Source organism: Bubalus bubalis, chromosome 3 (genome assembly GCF_019923935.1).
Source record: "Bubalus bubalis isolate 160015118507 breed Murrah chromosome 3, NDDB_SH_1, whole genome shotgun sequence".
Lineage (NCBI taxonomy): Eukaryota > Metazoa > Chordata > Mammalia > Artiodactyla > Bovidae > Bubalus > Bubalus bubalis.
The window spans coordinates 166814859-166837296 of record NC_059159.1 but is presented as its reverse complement, the minus strand read 5'-3'; the positions used below and the strand labels follow the sequence as shown (position 1 = coordinate 166837296).

General features: G+C 39.7%; 1 long non-coding RNA gene across 4 annotated transcripts in view; it reads right to left on the bottom strand.

Annotated features, from left to right (window-relative positions):
- LOC123332966 overlaps positions 1–22438 on the bottom strand; it is a 55622-nt gene that overhangs the window by 4629 nt on the left and 28555 nt on the right. Inside the window, exon 3 of one of the 4 annotated variants that reach the window (XR_006550188.2) lies at positions 21983–22041. The exons of the other annotated variants lie outside the window; for them this stretch is intronic. This is a non-coding gene — a long non-coding RNA (uncharacterized LOC123332966). Of the gene's footprint in view, positions 1–21982; positions 22042–22438 lie in introns of those variants that run through there. 4 annotated transcript variants of the gene reach the window in all.

Genomic DNA, 22438 nt, shown 5'->3' with positions numbered 1-22438 from the left:
TGTTTGAAAGGAGAGAAAAAAAATCATTTTAATGTTTGTTTTTAAAAGCTATCAAGTATCCTATAGAAAATCACATTTGGTGAATTAAATCTAGAGATTCAGCTTTTCCTTAAATTACACCTGGGATTTAAAAAAGATCAAGGGGAGACTGTTTGGCCAAATACACTGGGGATTATATAGAATCTGAAATGAAACAAATGCCAAATTCTTCAAGATGCAGACACAGCTCTGAAACTTGTCTGAGTTTCCTGATTGACCCTGTGACGTTTTTTAATGGTGATTACTGACTTCATATCTGTTATTCTCCTATGTACTTATAGTAGTATTTGTTCTACTATATGTGTTTCCTTTGTTTTTCTTCTGTTTCCTGCCTTCATTTGGATTGATGAAATTCTGTCTATTCTCTTTAATTTCCTCTAATAATTTTGAAGGTGTATATGTGTGAAAGTACATATATACTATATGTATGCATACATATTGATTTTTAAACAAAAATAAAAGCCAAATTTTTCATTTTCACCAAGAACTTCATTGAACAGTATATTCACTATTTTGTTCCAACATTCTGCCATTTTTCAGGCAACTCCATAATTCTATCTTCACAAAACTTTTTATCTTTTTGCACAAAGAACTATTCCAAGTGCCTTTTACAGCCTTCGAGAGAACTGAAAATTTTTTTCCACTAAGAGAATTTTGTAATGACCAAAATAAATAGAAATTCAAAGGTACAACATCTGGTGAATATGGTGGATGAATCTGAACTTCCCAACCAGGCTATCACAGGTTTTGCCTGGTCATCAAAGAGACACATGGCCTTATGCTGATGGAAGATTATGCATTTTCTGTTGACTAACTCTGGACACTTTTCATCGAGTGCTACTTTCAGTCAAATTGGAAGCAGTAGTTGTTGGAACTCATTGTTTGGTTTTTCTGGAAGCAGTTCTTACTAGAGGACTCCTTTCCACTCCCACCATGTACAAAACATCAACTTCTTGGGATGAAGATCGGACTTTGGTGCAGTTGGTGGTGGTTCACTTCACTTGCCCAGTGATCTCTTTTGTTTCATGTTATTGTACAGTATCCACTTTTTATCTCCTGTCACAATATGTTTTAAAAATGGAATATTTGCATTGTTTCAGTAGAGAACTGCATGTGGAAATATGGTCAAGAAGGTTTTTGTTTCATTTAATTTATGTGGAGTCAACACATCAGACATAACCAGTTCAGTTCAGTTGCTCAGTCATGTCTGACTCTTTGTGACCCCATGAATCACAGCATGCCAGGCCTCCCTGTCCATCACCAACTCACGGAGTTCACTCAGACTGACGTCCATCAAGTCAGTGATGCCATCCAGCCATCTCATCCTCTGTCGTCCCCTTCTCCTCCTGCCCCCAATCCCTCCCAGCATCAGAGTCTTTTCCAGTGAGTCAACTCTTCGCATGAGGTGGCCAAAGTACTGGAGTTTCAGCTTTAGCATCATTCCTTCCAAAGAAATCCCAGGGCTGATCTCCTTCAGAATGGACTGGTTGGATTTCCTTGCAGTCCAAGGGACTCTCAAGAGTCTTCTCCAACACCACAGTTCAAAAGCATCAATTCTTCGGCACTCAGCCTTCTTCACCGTCCAACTCTCACATCCATACATGACCACTGGAAAAACCATAGCCTTGACTAGATGGACCTTTGTTGGCAAAGGAATGTCTCTGCTTTTCAATATGCTACCTGGGTTAGTCATAACTTTCTTTCCAAGAAGTAAGCGTCTTTTAATTTCATGGCTGCAATCACCATCTGCAGTGATTTTGGAGCCCAAAAATATAAAGTCTGACACTGTTTCCACTGTTTCCCCATCTATTTGCCATGAAGTGATGGGACCAGATGCCATGATCTTCGTTTTCTGAATGTTGAACTTTAAGCCAACTTTTTCACTCTCCACTTTCATCAAGAGGCTTTTTAGTTCCTCTTCACTTTCTGCCATAAGGGTGATGTCATCTGCGTAACTGAGGTTATTGATATTTCTCCCTGCAATCTTGATTCCAGCTTGTGCTTCCTCCAGCCCAGCATTTCTCATGATGTACTCTGCATAGAAGTTAAATAAGCAAGGTGACAATATACAGCCTTGATGTATTCCTTTTCCTTTTTGGAACCAGTCTGTTGTTCATGTCCAGTTCTAACTGTTGCTTCCTGACCTGCATATAGGTTTCTCAAAAGGCAGGTCAGGTGGTCTGGTATTCCCATTTCTTTCAGAATTTTCCACAGTTTATTGTGATCCACACAGTCAAAGGCTTTGGCATAGTCAATAAAGCAGAAATAGATGTTTTTTCTGGAACTCTCTTGCTTTTTCCATGATCCAGTGGATGTGGGCAATTTGATTTCTGCTTCCTTTGCCTTTTCTAAAACCAGCTTGAACATCTGGAAATTCACGGTTCATGTATTGCTGAAGCCTGGCTTGGAGAATTTTGAGCATAACCAAGCCTGGTGCAAATGATTCTGAGTGCTTGATTTGGATATTTTTAGTATGTCTTCTATCTCCCACATGGTATACTGTTGATTTTTCTCAACTAATGTCTCAATTTTATTGCTATCATGTTCAACTGGTCTACCCAACTGTGGAGCATCATCCAACAAGAAATCACTCACAAGAAACTTCACAAAATGCTTTGGACAAATTCAATCAGTCACAGCACCTTTTCTATACACTGCAAAAATCTTTTGTGTTTCACTTGCATTTTTACCTTTCTTGAAATAATAAAGCATACTATGACAAAAATATTGCTTTTTCTCATCCATCTTCAATATTAAAATGGCTATATAGAAATCCACCAACTGTGTTAATGTTTTTGAATGCATGCTGACATCATAGCTATCACAATATAATCTAAAAAAAATCACTTTGAATGAAGTTAAAAATAACTAAATGCTACTAGAACCATCTTATGGGAAAAATGAACAAACCTTTTGGCAAATCCAGTACTATCTGTACAGCAGATTTATTTTTTATAATTTACTTTTAAAATTTAAGATGCATATATAGCACTAGTCTTATCAGTGTTTCTTTAAACTTTCACCAATGATTCAAAGAACCTAGAACATTTTACTTTGTTTATCAGCTCAGTCATGTCTGACTCTTTGTGACCCCATGAATAACAGCACACCAGGCCTCCCTGTCCATCACCAACTCCCGGAGTTCACTCAAGTTCATCTCCATTGAGTTGGTGCTGCCATCCAACCATCTCATCCTCTGTCGTCCCCTTCTCCTCCTGCCCTCAATCTTTCCCAGCATCAGAATCTTTTCAAATGAGTCAGCTCTTCGTATCAGGTGGCCAAACTATTGGAGTTTCAGCCTCAATATCAGTCCTTCCAATGAACACCCAGGACTGATCTCCTTTAGGATGGACTGGTTGGATCTCCTTGCAGTCCAAGGGACTCTCAAGAGTCTTCTCCAACACCACAGTTGAAAAGCATCAATTCTTTGGTGCTCAGCTTTGTTTATAGTCCATCTCTCACATCTATACATGACTACTGGAAAAACCATAACCTTGATGAGATGGACCTTTGTTGGCAAAGTAATGTCTCTGCTTTACAATATGCTGTCTAGGTTGGTCATAACTTTCCTTCCAAGGAGTAAGCGTCTTTTAATTTCATGGCTGCAATAACCATCTGCAGTGATTTTGGAGCCCAGAAAAATAAGTCTGACACTGTTTCCACTGTTTCCGCATCTATTTGCCACAAAGTGATGGGACCAGATGCCATGATCTTCGTTTTTTGAATGTTGAACTTTAAGCCAACTTTTTCACTCTCCTCTTTCACTTTCATCAAGAGGCTTTTTAGTTCCTCTTCACTTTCTGCCATAAGGGTGGTGTCATCTGTATATCTGAGGTTATTGGTATTTCTCCCAATCTTGATTCCAGCTTGTGCTTCTTCCAGCCCAGTGTTTGTCATGATGTACTCTGCATAGAAGTTAAATAAGCAGGGTGACAATATACAGCCTTGATGTACTCCTTTTCCTATTTGGAACCAGTCTGTTGTTCATGTCCAGTTCTAACTGTTGCTTCCTGACCTGCATATAGGTTTCTCAAGAGGCAGGTCAGGTGCTCTGATATTCCCATCTCTTTCAGAATTTTCCACAGTTTATTGTGATGCACACAGTCAAAGGCTTTGGCATAGCCAATAAAACAGAAATAGATGTTTTTCTGGAACTCTCTTGCTTTTTCGATGATCCAGCAGATGTTTTCAATTTGATCTCTGGTTCCTCTGCCTTTTCTAAAACCAGCTTGAACATCTGAAATTTCACGGTTCACGTATTGCTGAAGCCTGGCTTGGAGAATTTTGAACATTACTTTACTAGCGTGTGAGATGAGTGCAATTGTGTGGTAATGTGATCATTCTTTTTGCCTTTCTTTGGGATTGGAATGAAAACTGACCTTTTCCAGTCCTGTGGCCACTGCTAAGTTTTCCAAATTTGCTGGCATATTGAGTACAGCACTTTCACAGCATCGTCTTTTACAATTTGAAATAACTCACCTGGAATTCCATCATCTCCACTAGTTTTGTTCGTAGTGATCTTCCTAAGGCCCACTTGACTTCACATTCCAAGATGTTTGGCTCTAGGTGAGTGATCCCACCATTGTGATTATCTGGGTTGTGAAGATTGTTTTTCTGAACAGTCCTCTGTGTATTCTTGCCACCTCCTAATATCTTCTGCTTCTGTTAGGTCCATACAATTTCTGTCCTTTATTGAGCCCATCTTTGCATGAAATGTTCCCTTGGTATCTCTAATTTTCTTGAAGAGATGTCTAACCTTTGCCATTCTATTGTTTTCCTCTATTTCTGTGCACTGATCACTGAGGAAGGCTTTCTTACCTCTCCTTTGTATTCGTTGGAACTCTGCATTCAAATGGGAATATCTTTCACCCTCATCTTTCATATTATTGTTTTGGAATACTTTGTTTTCACCTTATTTCTCATTACTTCAAATTAGTTAATATTATTTGTTTGTTTATTTAGATTTACCAATGTATCAAGTAATTATTATTTCATGTGCATTTCTAATTCCTTCTACATACAATTTGCTGCTTTCTGAAACAGAACCTTTAGCAGCATTTTTCTTGTTATGTTTTGTAAGCCTTCAGTATTTACTGAAATTATATTCAATTTATTACCAATCTTGAATAACATTGAGGTCTTATAGAATAATTGGCTTAAAATTATTATTGTTTGGAATGTTGTGTATTATTTAATTCTAGCCTCTATTGTTGGTGCTAATTCTACCAAACATTTAGCTTCTGTTTTTGATATTATTTTTCCCTTTGTTTGCTTTATAAGATTTTTACTGTGTCTATGGTTTTTAAGTGTATGTTTATTATGATTTTTCCTCTTTCAGTTCAGTTCAGTCACTCAGTTGTGTCCGACTCTTTGCAATCCCATGAATCGCAGCACACTAGGCCTCCCTGTCCATCACCAACTCACGGAGTTCACTCAGACTCACATCCATCGAGTCAATGATGCCATCCAGCCATCTTATCCTCTGTCATCCCCTTTTCCTCCTGCCCCCAATCTTTCTCAGCATCAGAGTCTTTTCCAATGAGTCAACTCTTCACATGAGGTGGCCAAAGTACTGGAATTTCAGCTTTAGCATCATTCCTTCCAAAGAAATCCCAGGGCTGATCTCCTTCAGAATGGACTGGTTGGATCTCCTTGCAGTCCAAGGGACTCTCAAGAGTCTTCTCCAACACCACAGTTCAAAAGCATCAAAAGAGTCAAAAGACTCTCAAGAGTCTTCTCCAACACCACAGCTCAAAAGCATCAATTCTTCGACTCTCAGCCTTCTTCACAGTCCAACTCTCACATCCATACATAACCACTGGAAAAACCACAGCCTTGACTAGATGGACCTTTGTTGGCAAAGTAATGTCTCTGCTTTTCAATATGCTATCTAGGTTGGTCATAACTTTCCTTCCAAGGAGTAAGCGTCTTTTAATTTCATGGCTGCAGTCACCATCTGCAGTGATTTTGGAGCCCCCAAAATAAAGTCTGACACTGTTTCCACTGTTTCCCCATCTATTTGCCATGAAGTGATGGGACCAGATGCCATGATCTTCGTTTTCTGAATGTTGAGCTTTAACTCTCTCCAGTTCTGAAAAGTTCACAGCTATTATCTCTTTAATTTTCACTCTTTAGGCACTTAGCATCTCTCTTCTCTTTCAGGGATTTCTATTCATTCATTAATTCATCCTTTCAGCAAATATTTCTAGAGTACTTTCTATGTGCCACATACTGCTTCAGAATATTAGTAATATATCCCCAGTATGAAATATTGAAACTTCTAAGTTTCTAGTCCAAACTCTTCACCTCTTTTTTCTTTACTCATATCTGTTTATTGTTGCTACACTTCCATCTCAGTAACGTGATCTTTTTTTAATCTTCTAGGTCTTTACTTCTCTCTCCAGCTACGGCTAATCTGTTGGGCCCAGACATTGACATTTGTTAAAAGTTAAAATTATATACATATTTTTCTTGTACAATATCCATTTTTAAATTCTAATTATTCATTTTGATAAGTTCTTGTTCTATTTTAATTTGTTTCCATCCATGTTCTCTTTAATCATTTAAAATGTATTTATTTGATAGCCTCTTTTTTATGTTCTGTAATTTCAGTGTCTTGGGGTATTAATTTTATGCTTTGTTGTTTCTGTTGATCTCCCACGTAGTAGATCATTTCCTCCAGTAATTTGTATTTTTGGATTATGTATTTATTTTTCGTGGTGGTCTTTCCGCCACAGTCTATCCCCTCTGTCAATGGGAGGCACATGTCCTCTAGGTTTTGGAAGCATCTTCACAGCGTGGTTTCTTTTATTTGCTTCTGCCAAAACCATGAGGTTTATGGTCTTAAGAGTGCTTTTTTGCATTATTTCCCTCCTTGTGATCCCTGTTCCATGTGAATAGCATATATTCTGACCCAAATGCATGCATGGCACATGCTGGGTTTTCCAAATTCTCATTGTAGATGCATTTGCTTTTCCCTCTGTGAGCACAGGCAGAAGATGAGCTCTCCTGCCACTTTACTTGACTTACAGTAAGATCTTTGTCCCCTAATTACATAGATTGAGCATTGTTTCAGGGCCCCTACTTTATGTGTAGCACAGAAGGTTCCCCCCTGGGGAAGGGCATGGTAACCCACTCCAGTATTCTTGCCTGGAGAATCCCATGGACAGAGGAGCCTGGTGGGCTACAGTCCATGGGGTTGCAAAGAGTCAGACACGACTGAAGCGACTTAGCAGCAGCACAGAAGGTTCCCAGTTTCCTGCAGCTGTAACTCTATACTTCCCATTTCCACAGAGAATTCAACTCCTACCTTATCTGTTCCCTTTCTAAGCCACCATTACCATTAACTTGATACCAGAAGCGTTTGGCTTAGATCTACCCTAGTTCTTATCCTTTAGAATTCATCTGTTTCAATCCCAGCTACAGATTGGTATATTGCTGTTGTTGTTATAATTAATGCAGTATCGCTATGTGTTCAGAGTAACTGTGGGTCTCTGAAGGCTCTGATAGGATACTGCATGATACTGCAAGAGGTGTGAAGTCAGACCATGATATTGCAAGAAGTGTGAAGTCAGACCAGATGGGGAAAGAACAAAACAAAACAAAACACTAAGTTTTGTCTTTAGCATTCTCATCACAGAGCCAAGAGACCTGGCTTACTGTTGGTTATTCCATTATAGAATGGATGAATATCCACATGCTTTATTTTACTTACCTCCCCCACAACTTACATTTACTGATGCTTTATATTTCTGCCTTTGTCACCACATTTCATCCATTTTTCTTTTCAAATGGATGCTCCTTAAGTCAAAACTTCATAAAATTACAATGCATACTATTACATCTTTAAAGCAGTGCTCACATCTCTGTAACATGCTGTGTATTAATGTATAATACTGCTCAGAAATATATACAATACAATAAGAAATCCCATTGCTCAGTTCCAGGATGGCACTTGAAAAGTTTAGGAGAGTAAATTTCCAGAAGACATAGCTTATTTGATGTGTAATTTTTTTAAAATGGAGATAACTGCATTGCCCAATGTAGTAGCCATTATTTGAACATCAAAAAGCTACTAAGACTGAGGAATTACATTTTTAGGTTGTAATTAACTTTAATGAAACAATGGATGTTCAATTCAATTACTGAAAATGTATCTTTCCAGTACATTTGAAGAACTTTGATTTGTGACTCTCCCAACTGTGAATTGGATGAAATATATAGATCAGCTATTTCTGATTATAGCTTAGAGTTCAATCAGTATGTGCTATAAACAACTGTCTCTGAGAAGTTTTCCAGGATAAAGACTTTCAGAGCTAAAACCTGGACAGTCTCAGAGAAACCAAATGGGTTGGTTACCTTCAGTTCAGTTCAGTTGCTCAGTCGTGTCCAGCTCTTTGCGACCCCATGAATCACAGCACACCAGGCCTCCCTGTCCATCACCAACTCCCGGAATTTACCCAAACTCATGTCCATCAAGTCAGTGATGCCATCTAGCCATCTCATCCTCTGTTGTCCCCTTCTCCTCCTGCCCCCAATCCCCCCGAGCATCAGGGTCTTTTCCAATGAGTCAACTCTTTGCATGAGGTGGCCAAAGTACTGGAGTTTCAGCTTTAGCATCAGTCCTTCCAATGAACACCCAGGACTGATCTCCTTTAGGATGGACTGGTTGGATCTCCTTGCAGTCCAAGGGACTCTCAAGAGTCTTCTCCAACACCACAATTCAAAAGCATCAATTCTTCAGCGTTCAGCCTTCTTCACAGTTCAACTCTCACATTCATACATGACCACTGGAAAAACCATAGCCTTGATGAGACGGATCTTTGTTGGCAAAGTAATATCTCTGCTTTTCAATATGCTATCTAGGTTGATCATAACTTTACTTCCAAGGAGTGCTGCTGCTGCTATGTCACTTCAGTCGTGTCTGACTCTGTGCGACCCCATAGGCAGCAGCCCACCAGGCTTCCCTGTCCCTGGGATTCTCCAGGCAAGAACACTGGAGTGGGTTGCCATTTCCTTCTCCATCCAAGGGGTAAGCGTCTTTTAATTTCATGGCTGCAGTCACCATCTGCAGTGATTTTGTACCCCAGAAAAATAAAGTCTGACACTGTTTCCACTGTTTCCCCATCTATTTGCCATGAAGTGATGAGACCAGATGCCATGATCTTCGTTTTCTGAATGTTGAGCTTTAAGCCAACTTTTTCACTCTCCTCTTTCACTTTCATCAAGAGGCTTTTTAGTTCCTCTTCACTTTCTGCCATAAGGGTGGTGTCATCTGCATATCTGAGGTTATTGATATTTCTCCCAGCAATCTTGATTCCAGCTTGTGCTTCTTCCAGCCCAGTGTTTCTCATGATGTACTCTGAATAGAAGTTAAATAAGCAGGGTGACAATATACAGCCTTAACGTACTCCTTTTCCTATTTGGAACCAGTCTGTTGTTTCATGTCTAGTTCTAACTGTTGCTTCCTGACCTGCATACAGATTTCTCAAGAGGCAGATCAGGTGGTCCGGTATTTCCATCTCTTTCAGAATTGTCCACAGTTTATTGTGATCCACACAGTCAAAGGCTTTGGCATAGTCAATAAAGCAGAAATAGATGTTTTTCTGGAACTCTCTTGCTTTTTCCATGATCCAGTGGATATTGGCAGTTTAATGTCTGGTTCCTCTGCCTTTTCTAAAACCAGCTTGAATATCAGGAAGTTCACGGTTCACATATTGCTGAAGCCTGGCTTGGAGAATTTTGAGCAGTACTTTACTAGGGGGAAAAAAAAAATTGCAAACCATGTGACCCACAAGAGAGTAATATGCAAAACTTACAAATAGCTTATGTAGTTCAGATAAAAAAAAAAAAAAGCCCAATCAAAAATGGGCAGAAGACATAAATAGACATTTCTCCAAAGAAGACATACAGATGGCCAACAGGCACAGGAAAAGATGCTCAACATTGCTAATAATTAGAGAACTACAAATCAAAACTACAATAAGATATCACTTCACAGAAGTCAGAAAGACCATCATCAAAATGTTTACAAACAATAAGTGCTGGACAGGAGTCAGGTGGAAGTGTAAATTGGTAAATCCACTATGGATAATAGTATGGAGCTTCCTTACAAAACTAAAATTAGAACTATCATACGATCCGGCATTCCCACTCCTAAGCATGTATCTAGAGAAAACCCTAATTTAAAAAGATACATGCTCCTCAGTGTTCATTGCAGCCAAGATGAAGAAACCTAAATCTTCCTCAATACATGCATGGATAAAAAAGATACGATACACATATGCAATGGAATATTACTTAGCCATTAAAAAGAATGAAATAGTGTCATTTGTACCAACATGGATGGCCTGGAGATTATCATACTAAGTGAAGTAAGTCAGATGGAGAAAGGCAAATATATGATATCACTTATATGTATCTAAAATGGATATAAATTAACTTATTTTGAAAACAGAAACAGACTCACTGACTTAGAAAATGAACTAATGGTTACCAGGAGAAGAGAGCTGGAGTCAGGGAGGATAGATTGGGAGTGTGAGATTGACATGTACTCATGGCTATATTTAAAATAGATAATGAATAAGGACCTACTGTATAGCACAGGGAACTCTGCAATAACTTAAATGGGAAAAGAATTTGAAAAAGAATAGAAACAAATGTACAACTGAATCATACTGCTATACTCCTGAAACTAACCTAACACTGACAACTAGCTATACTCCAATACACAATAAAAATTAAATAAAATTATTATCTAAATAAATGAGTCTGACTTTGATAGAAAAAATAGCTATGAAGATATTCTTTTAAATTTTTAGGGTATTTTACTCTTAAATTACAACTTTCATATAATTCATTCCCATTGTGCAAATAAGAAAACTTTGGCTCACAGAAATAAAATAACATACGCATCATCAGTCACCCAATAGTTTGGATATTACTTATAATATTTATGAGATATCACACAAAAGAAATGTACATTTGGGTATAACCTATATAACTATACATTGAGATATGGATATAAATGGCCCCTCCTTCTCTAACTGTAGCTAATCAATGATTAAGAAATTCAGAGCTCTAGGGGATCTTTTACCTCTTCTACATCTACATAAAGGGCAGGATTCATTCTTCTATTGAAATTTAAGAGATAAAAGAGTATAGTAGCCTAGGGGGTTGATTTTGACAGCATAGACTGGGTATTTCTGTCAGTAGTTCAGTTCAGTTCAGTCACTCAGTCGTGTCCAACTCTTTGTGACCCCATGAACCGCAGCACGCCAGGCGTCCCTGTCCATCACAAACTCCTGGAGTTCACCCAGACTCAAGTCCGTCGAGTCAGTGATGCCATCCAGCCATCTCATCCTCTGTCGTCCCCTTCTCCTCCTGCCCCCAATCACTCCCAGCATCAGAGGCTTTTCCAATGAGTCAACTCTTCGCATGAGGTGGCCAAAGTACTGGAGTTTCAGCATCAGCATCATTCCTTCCAAAGAAATCCCAGGGCTGATCTCCTTCAGAATGGACTGGTTGGATTTCCTTGCAGTCCAAGGGACTCTCAAGAATCTTCTCCAACACTACAGTTCAAAAGCATCAATTCTTCGGCGCTCAGCCTTCTTCACAGTCCAACTCTCACATCCATACATGACCACTGGAAAAACCATAGCCTTGACTAGACGAACCTTTGTTGGCAAAGTAATGTCTCTGCTTTTCAATATGCTATCTAGGTTGGTCATACCTTTCCTTCCAAGGAGTAGGCGTCTTTTAATTTCATGGCTGCAGTCACCATCTGCGGTGATTTTGGAGCCCCCAAAATAAAGTCTGACACTGTTTCCACTGTTTCCCCATCTATTTCCTATGAAGCAATGGGACCAGATGCCATGATCTTCGTTTTCTGAATGTTGAGTTTTAAGCCAACTTTTTCACTCTCCTCTTTGACCTTCATCAAGAGGCTTTTTAGTTCCTCTTCACTTTCTGCCATAAGGGTGGTGTCATCTGCATATCTGAGGTTATTGATATTTCTCCTGGCAATCTTGATTCCAGCTTGTGCTTCTTCCAGCCCAGTGTTTCTCATGATGTACTCTGCATAGAAGTTAAATAAACAGGGTGACAATACACAGCCTTGATGTACTTCTTTTCGTATTTGGAACCAGTCTGTTGTTCCATGTCCAGTTCTAACTGTTGCTTCCTGACCTGCATACAGATTTCTCAAGAGGCAGGTCAGGTGGTCTGGTATGCCCATCTCTTTCAGAATTGTCCACAGTTTAAATCCACACAGCCAAAGGCTTTGGCAGAGTCAATAAAGCCGAAATAGATGTTTTTCTGGAACTCTCTTGCTTTTTCCATGATCCAGCGGATGTTGGCGATTTGATTTCTGGTTCCTCTGCCTTTTCTAAAACCAGCTTGAACATCTGGAAGTTCACGGTTCACGTATTGCTGAAGCCTGGCTTGGAGAATTTTGAGCATTACTTTACTAGCGTGTGAGATGAGTACAATTGTGCGGTAGTTTGAGCATTCTTTGGTATTGCCGTTCTTTGGGATTGGAATGAAAACAGATGTTTTCCAGTCCTGTGGCCACTGCTGAGTTTTCCAAATTTGCTGGCATATTGAGTGCAGCACTTTCACAGCATCATCTTTCAGGATTTGAAAGAGCTCAACTGGAACTCCATCACCTCCACTAGCTTTATTTGTAGTGATGCTTTCCAAGGCCCACTTGACTTCACATTCCAGGATGTCTGGCTCTAGGTCAGTGATCACACCATCATGATTATCTGGGTCATGAAGATCTTTTTTGTACAGTTCTTCTATGTATTCTTGTCACCTCTTCTTATATCTTCTGCTTCTGTTAGGTCTATACAATTTCTGTCCTTCATTGAGCCCATCTTTGCATGAAATGTTCCCTTGGTATCTCTAATGTTCTTGAAGAGATCGCTAGTCTTTCCCATTTTGTTGTTTTCCTCTATTCCTTTGCATTGGTCACTGAGGAAGGCTTTCTTATCTCTTCTTGCTATTCTTTGGAACTCTGCATTCAGATGCCTATATCTTTCCTTTTCTCCTTTGCTTTTTGCTTCTCTTCTTTTCACAGCTATTTGTAAGGCCTCCCCAGACAGCCATTTTGCTTTTTTGCATTTCTTTTCCATGGGGATGGTCTTAATCCTTGTCTCCTGTACAATGTCATGAACCTCAGTCCATAGTCCATCAGGCACTCTATCTATCAGATCTAGTCCCTTAAATCTATTTCTCACTTCCACTGTATAATCATAAGGGATTTGATTTAGGTCGTACCTGAATGGTCTAGTGGTTTTCCCTACTTTCTTCAATTTAAGCCTGAATTTGGCAGTAAGGAGTTCATGAACTGAGCCACGTCAGCTCTTGGTCTCATTTTTGTTGACCGTATAGAGCTTCTCCATCTTTGGCTGCAAAGAATATAATCAAGCTGATTTCAGTGTTGACCATCTGGTGATGTCCATGTATAGAGTCTTCTCTTGTGTTGTTGAGTGCATTTTCTTGGCAAAACTCTATTAGTTTTTGCTTTGCTTCATTCTGTATTCCAAGGTCAAATTTGCCTGTTACTCCAGGTGTTTCTTGACTTCCTACTTTTGCATTCCAGTCCCCTATAATGAGAAAGACATCTTTTTTGGGTGTTAGTTCTAAAAGGTCTTGTAGGTCTTCATAGAACCGTTCAGCTTCTTCAGCATTACTGGTTGGGGCATAGACTTAGATTACTGTGATACTGAATGGTTTGCCTTGGAAACAAACAGAGATCATTCTGTCGTTTTTGAGATTGCATCCAAGTACTGCATTTTGAACTCTTTTGTTGACCATGATGGCTACTCCGTTTCTTCTAAGGGATTCCTGCCCTCAGTAATAGATACAATGGTCATCTGAGTTAAATTCACCCATTCCAGTCCATTTTAGTTTGCTGATTTCTAGAATGTCGATGTTCACTCTTGCCATCTCTTGTTTGACCACTTCCAATTTGGCTTGATTCATGAACCTGACATTCCAGGTTCCTATGCAGTATTGCTCTTTACCACATTGGACCTTGCTTCTATCACCAGTCACATCCACAATTGGGTATTGTTTTTGCTTTGGCTCCATCCCTTCATTCTTTCTGGAGTTATTTCTCCACTGATCTCCAGCAGCATATTGGGTACCTACTGACCTGGGGAGTTCCTCTTTCAGTATCCTATCATTTTGCCTTTTCATACTGTTCATGGGGTTCTCAAGGCAAGAATACTGAAGTGGTATGCCATTCCCTTCTCCAGTGGACCACATTCTGTCAGACCTCTCCACCATGACCCGCCTGTCTTGAGTGGCCCCACACGGCCTGGCTTAGTTTCATTGAGTTAGACAAGGCTGTAGTCCTAGTGTGATTAGATTGACTAGTTTTCTGTGAGTATGGTTTCAGCGTGTCTGCCCTCTGATGCTCTCTTGCAACACCTACCATCTTACTTGGGTTTCTCTTACCTTGGATGGTAATATTATCTTGTCAATATTTACCAGGGAATAATATGTACTTCCTTTTGATCATGCTTACCTCCACCACCCCAGCTATGCTTCACTGTTTAGATTCTCTTGGGGATAATTATTTGAAACAGAACAGAGTTAATTCAGTCAATGCTTATCTTGACCCCACTCACACAGCTGAACTGAGACTCAGCATTAGACACTAATTCTTATATTCTCAGGAAAAACAGAATGAAATGCTCCATTTGCTAAAGATGTCCACACTGATTAATCTCCTTTCCTGTTGTGGTTAGGTCTGGAGAAAAACATACAGCCATATTTGCACAATTGTGTATGAATTATCCTACTCCTCAGTGAGTGCATATATACACAAAGATTTCATTCAGCTGAGATTAATACTGTCCAGACTGATAGCAGAAAAATTTCAATTACCCGTATAGGGCAACTGCGTTCTTCAAGGGGCAACAGAAAGACCTATATTCTTCATTTGACTCCACTCCAAGTAAAGGACAGTTTTGTGGAATCTTGTGGCTGATGAAGAGAGTTGACAGTTATTAATTCCCAATGATTTAATAAACTCATTTACATCATTCAATAACTGAACAAAAAGCAAATTAGGTATTATGTGTCTCACAGAACTATTGAGGAAATTTCGGCTCAGAAAGTATATTAAAAAGCAGAGACACTACTTTACCATCAAATGTTCATATGGTCAAAGCTGTGGTTTTTCCAGTAGTCATGTACAAATGTTAGAGTTGGACAATAAAGAAGGCTGAGCCCCAAAGAATTGATGCTTTTGAATTGTGTTGCTGGAGAAGACTCTTGAGAGTCCCTTGGACTGCAAGATCAAACCAGAAAATCCTAAAGGAAATCAACCCTGAATATTCATTGGAAGGACTGATGCTGAAGCTGAAGCTCCAATACTTTGGCTACCTGATGCAAAGAGCTAACTCACAGGAAAAGATCCAGATGCTGGGGAAGATTGAGGGCAGGAGCAGAAGGGGATGACAGAGGATGAGATGGATGGAATGGCATCACTGACTCAAAGGGCATGAGTTTGAGCAAACACTAGGAGATGGTGAAGGACAAGGAAGCCTGAGGTGCTGCAGTCCATGCTGTTGCAAAGAGTTGGACATGACTTAGCAACTGAACAATAATGAGTTAAACCAAGACTTGAGTGCAGATCAAACTCCAAAATATTTATACTACATCTCAATGCCAATATGTTTTTTCTAAACCCATGTATTCTTTTAAGGAAGGGAATAGGGTCTGGAGAAATGAACATATGCAGTCTCTGCCTTAGAGTAAATATTCAATAAACAGGGCACTGTAATGTTGTAAAAGAACTTCAAATTTTGGGGGTGCATGTATTTATTAAGCATGCCTGGGGCTTCTATTTCCTACAGCACATAGCAGGCAGAAAACGGTCATCTCTCAGTGCTTTCGGGAGTACTTAGGTTCCTCAGGATTAGAATACAAGCAAACAAGCCAAACAAATACAAAATGCTGAAAAGGTGTTTTTATTTTATCCAAGATGTGCAATGCAAGGGAGAAGTTAAGTGGCTAGAATTCAGTGATTCATGTTCATGTTAATATTCTAGAAATTTGCTGAGAATGTTCTTCCTTTTTAGAGAATCCTGTGCTCAGATCATACTAAAGTCTGCAAATAAGAGGGAGAAATTTGTGAAGTTCTCATTTTCAAATCGAGCCTGGGAAATGGCTTGACCCAGTGTGTGGAAGCCAGCGAATGTGATCATGTTGGAGTCAGAGACTAGGAGAGGAAGATGTCTGAGGCTTTCATTTTCCACATGGGTTCTTCTGCCTGGATCAGGGAGTTACTGAATTCAACCAAGAGTAGGAGCAATGAAAACCTAGACCACAGAAAGACCATTGCTGCAGAGCTACTCCCTGTAGCACCACTGCCGCTGGCATCGCCTTTAAACCGCATCAACGGCCCCCAGTGCAGCGTTCACACCAATAACCATGTAAACACAACAAAAAAGGCAGGTAAATGAGGTTAGTGAAAACTGCTATAAAGAAAGTATAATAAGTTGATGTGGTAGTCATCTGGGATGGGGTAAATGTTGTTTTAGTGAGGGGTCTTGGGCAAAGCTCTCTTGGTAGTTGATACTTCGTCTTGAACCATTACAAGGAAATTCATCTCCCAGATTTCACAGCTAGCTCATTACAAGGAGCTAGCTGTGAAATCTGGGAGATGAATTTTCTAATGGAGCCTTAACATATACAAAATCCCTGAGTTGGATGTAAGCATAATGTATGTGAGATACAGAAATACGAGTGTTGCAACAAAGGGAGAAGATGAAAAAAGGTTAGTACTGAAAAGGTAGGTTATGGTGAGGTCATAGGTTTTCCTCCAATTCCATTGGGCTTTGTTGGAGGGATTTAAATGAAGAAGATATAGGATATGGCTTATACTTTTTAAAAAGATTGCTAAACAGAAAATGCAGTAAATTATTGCAAGGGGGAAATGGAAGGGCAGTGTCCATGGCCAATAGGAAAATAAAAACAACAACAATACTTATTTAGGAGACTTGGTCTATTCTGGTCAAGGCAGTAGGCAACTGAAGAGTGAATGATTCATAGGACTTCAACTTCAGTCCAAGTATAATATGTCAAATGAGCCTTAGGATTCTATTACCTTTCTTTACATGCTATGAAACATTTGTATCATGACATATTTGTGCCTTGAATCCAGCAATGAATCTACATGGGACTGTAATATGCACATACTAATGTCCATGCACATGGAAAGCAGGAGAGTAATATATGGAGTGAAACACAAAGGGAACATTGTAGCCACTTTAAAAAAATTGGGATATAATCGCTTTACAACGTTGTTAGTTTCTGCTGTACAACAGAGCAAGGAGCTGAGCTCCCTGCGCTATATAGCAGGTTCCCACCAGCTATTTTACACATGGTAGTGTATTTATACCAAACCGAATCTCCCAGTTTGCCCATCCTTCCCTCACTCCCATGTCCACATGTCCAATCTCTCCATCTGCATTTCTATTCCTGCCCGGGAAATAGGTTCACCTGTGCCATGTTTTTAGATTCCACGTATATACATTAATATACAATATTTGTTTTTCTCTTTGACTTTGTACAGCACAGAAAACTATAAACGAGATGCAAAGCAATCCTCAGAATGAGAGAAAATATTTGCATATGAAGCAATGGACAAAGGATTAATCTCCAAAATACATAAACAGTCTGTGGAGCTCAAAATAAAAACAAACAAACAATCCAATCAAAAAAAGAGGGTGGAAGAACTCAATAGACATATTTCCAAAGAAGACATACAGATGGCCAACAGGCTCACGAAAAGATGCTCAACATCACTAATTATTAGAGAAATGCAAATCAAAACTGCAGTGAGGTATTGCCTTACAGGAGTCAGAAGGGCCATTATCAAAAAATCTACGAACAATAAATGCTGGAGAGGATGTGGAAATGAGCCGCTTCTTTTTTGTCTTGAAAGAGCTTTAGAAGGAACTGTGTCAGTGCGGGGTAGGGTGAGGTCTTAGAGAGCTACAATAAAAAGCAGGCAACATGGGAGCACTGTGAGGAAAGGGCAACAAAGAAAAGCAAGGAGGTTGGGGAGAGGAAAAGAGGAAAGAATCAAAATGTATGTGACAGAGGACATGATGGAGACTTAGAGCAATAGATTTAAGAATACCCATCTAATCTTAAAATAACACACCTCACAGGAACCCTGGATGTCTGAGTTTGGAATACTACTAACAAGGGCCACTATTTTCTGTGAATTTTTTTTTTTAATATGAAAGACATTGTGTTAAATGTTTTTTATGCCAGATGGGGAAACTGAGATTTTGAGAGGTAATCCAACAAGTCCAAATCACCGCAGCTATTAATTTTAATTTTCCAACACAAAATTTCAATCCAGATCTGTCCAATCCCAAACCACTCTTCTCACTGTGAATTAGATGTGCCTATTCTTGAACCGTACATGAATGGCATTCTATAGCATGAAACCTTTCATGCCTGGCTCACTTGCTCAATATTTCCATGGCTTTGCATGTTCTTTTTCATCACTATATAATATTCTACTTTATAACACATTTTAGGGTCGATGGACACTTGGGCTCTTCCAAGTTGTATTATCACAAGTCATGCTTCTATGAACTTTCCCGTTCGAATCTTTTGGTGTATATGCTCACTTTTTTCTGTTGGTACACACTTAGCAGTGGAATTGCTGGATCATAGGGTTTATGGACACGACTGAGCGACTTCCCTTTCACTTTTCACTTTCATGCATTGGAGAAGGAGATGGAAACCCACTCCAGTGTTCTGGCCTGGAGAATCCCAGGGATGGCGGAGCCTTGTGGGCTGCCGTCTATGGGGTTGCACAGAGTCGGACACGACTGAAGCGACTTAGCAGCAGCAGTAGCAGCAGGGTATACGTATAATCAGCTGTAGGAGATACTGCCAAAGGAAGTTTCCTAACAGCATACAAAATCCCCTCATTTCTACAAGTGATAGAACAAGTGAGGTCCTTTGAGAGGAGGGACTTACCAAAACAGCGAGCTGAGCCCAAGTTGCCAACCTTCTAAAACTTGGTGCTCCTTGTGGCACCAGGGCTCACTCCCTTTTCCTGTGCTGAACCATTCCAATAAAAACTGGTTAGTTCATTTCTATCATTGCTCTTCTACCTAAATGTTTTCTTTGCTCTTCTTTAAAAATTCAGGATAAAATTCTCTAAGTAGAATTAATTTAAAAACAACAAAAACAGTGCAACCATTTGTGGAAAGGCTCTCTAATGGAAAACCCAGACAGTTATTGCCATAGATCTTCAGTGTACCTTTGACTCAGCTGGGATTCCTTAGCAAGTTTTGTTATAAAGATGAGTCATTGGCTTTTGACCACACTTGACAATAAGTATCCTTGTATTAAAGAAGGAGCAGCATCATTTCCCCAAAATCCTATTTCTACCCCCACTCATTTTTTTTCTGAACACCATGAATTCTGTACTCACCTCAATGTGAAAGATACAGCCAATTCCACTCACTGCCACACAAGCCAAGACTTTTACAAGCGTATTACAGTATAATAAACATATAGAGTTCAAAGTCTTCCGAAAGGAACAAAACAGAGTGGACGACTTCGTTGCCCAGTATTTTCTTCATTACAGAGAAAACTATCCTATGTGTAAGGTCCTAAGTGTGGGTGTGCACAGGCTTTCATTTTAGAAACTGTTCTGAGAGTTATTCACTATGAAAAACCCATAAAAAGCATGTTGATTTTATGGACAAGTAGGTAGAGACAAGTTTTTATGGGATCCCCACCCCTGCTCAAATATCTGACATTTTAATTTTCCTTTCACTGAAAAGTCTATGTTTATTTACAGTCACCAATGAAACCCTTGTTCACCCTTCTCTCTGAATCTGATGTTCCCTGTGATCGGTAATGTCCCTTTTATATCTGATATCTTCTATAAAAGTAACTGTTACCTGGGAAAGTGGATCTAACACTACCTTTATCTGATCGTTTCAGTCTTTCATTCAACAAATAATTGCTGAGTAATTACTATGTGCCAAAGCCCTAGATGCAGTGTTATACCAGAATCAGCTTTGTAAGTTTACTTTGAAGGAGAACCTTGTGTGATGAAGGCTTATTTTTCAGTGATAGTACAGTGAGTGGCTTTGGAAATGTCCCCTACGATTTGGAAATGTCCTCTCACGATTGTATTGAGACAACATTTTAGATAACTTCCAGACTCAGTAATAGCAAGGGCCAGACTCAGGGATTGGCATTATCTGCTAAGAGAAGTGAGTGGATGGAAGTATGTGTTTGCATCATTGTCTGGATTCTTGCAAAGAAGGCCTCAAAAGATCACAGCAGATGAAGAGAGAAAAGCCATGTGTGGATAGTTTAGCAACCAAGGATCAGACTGCATGAGTCCAGGAATCCAGACACATGTCTCAGCATGTGAAGGTACCGGGTGGTTCTCAAAGGAATTTGGGGCATGCTTACCATCACTTTCATTGCATTCTCATCCTTTAACTCTCAAAGAAAAAATGTCAGTGAATGCTTTACTGAATATGTGATTCTCCAGGCAAGAATATTGAAGTGGGGAGCCATTCCCTTCTCCAGGGGATCTTCCCAACCCAAGAATCAAACCCAGGTCTCCTGCATTGCAGACAGATTCTTTAGTGTTTGAGCCACCAGGGAAACCCTTACTGAGATTAGCATATTGCAAAGTAGATATGTGTCAGATTAAAGAAAAAGGGATCTAAATGTTTGTCTGTGAGCCCTTGGAGAAGTCACACCTCCCCTCCCTGAAATCAATTTTGCTAAAAGAGGGACTAGAACTTGAGGCGCTCTAAAGACATTTGGGGAAAGTTGCCTGCTGCTTTAACAAAGTCTGCTAAATGATTGGAATGGGGACTTGAGACACACCTTGAGAGCAAGCAAAGTTTCCTCTTTCCAGGAGATGGTCTGTAGAAGTTCTCATGGGCCCCTTCGGGTGGAGCGGCTGGCCCTGCTAAGCAGATGGACCCAGCCTGCAGTCAGGGGTTGGTGAGTCATTTGCGACACACGTTAGTCATTCAGGTGCATTTGCATTGGACTCTGCAGCTGGGAACAGGCCCCAGTCTCCGAGTTTGTTTATTTCCATGGACGATGGATGTCCCAGAGCTTGTTGTGAAATAAGAAATTTATAAATTGTTATGTTCCACTGCTGACAGCCTTCTCCCTTCTCTTGATGATCAGCAGCCTCTCAGACAGTTCCCTTGTTCCATTCTAGAGGAAGGGGATTTGTTGCACTGAGCACTGACCAGGCTGTCCTGCCCTGGACTGGGAGCTTAATATTGATATCAGTTATCTAGTTGTATCTTCATAGCACCCCTGTAGATAGGTATAATTGTTCTCATCTTGGAGATGTTAGAAGAGAGGCCAAGAAAGTGTAAGAGGATTGGCAAAATTGGACAGTGAGAAAGTCTGGAGCTAAGATTCAAACCCAGAACTGTCTTTTCCAAACCAATGTTTTTTATCCTAGATTATACAGCGTTTGTCCCAGAAAAGATCACCCATTCACACCTCATTTCATTTTGGTTCATTTTGGTTCTCAATATTCCCTCCTGAGATTGAGAAGCAATATGAACTTACATTCGAAGGCTGGAGAATTGCAAAGAAAATTAACATTCACCTTTTCTTTTCATTGTTTCATTTTTTGTGGAGAGAAATCACTGCTATTTATGTTTGTAACATGGGACTCGGAGAAGGCAATGGCACCCCACTCCAGTACTCTTGCCTGGAAAATCCCATGGATGGAGGACCCTGGTAGGCTGTAGTCCATGGGGTCGCTAAGAGTCAGACACGACTGAGAGACTTCCCTTTCACTTTTCACTTTCATGCATTGGAGAAGGAAATGGCAACCCATTCCAGTGTTCTTACCTGGAGAATCTCAGGGACGGGGAAGCTTGGTGGGCTGCCGTCTATGGGGTTGCGCAGAGTCAGACACGACTGAAGGGACTTAGCAGCAGCAGCAGCAACATGGGACTGAAAATACAATAGGACTTCAAAAAAGTTTATAGAACTGAACTAAATTAATTTTTTGTCCATCAAGAAGATTATCTTAAAATTTCTGTTGGTGTCCATTACTGGGATAAATTTGAATTATGGTAATGTACGGAAGCAAGGATATGCTTGGATGATAATTCAAGGAATGAAAATATGGTATAAGAAATACAAAGTAATCATATCATTGTATATAATTTTTTTTTAAGAATCAACAATCTCACATTTCCAATTTTTATAGGAAATAATTACAGAAATCTTGAGCTACTATGTGAATATTATATATTCAACAGAAGACTTGCTCTCCAGATTACTGATGATCATGACTTCTAGACTCCTTACCAGCTCAAAGAAATGATGATTTTTTTTCCCCAAACAA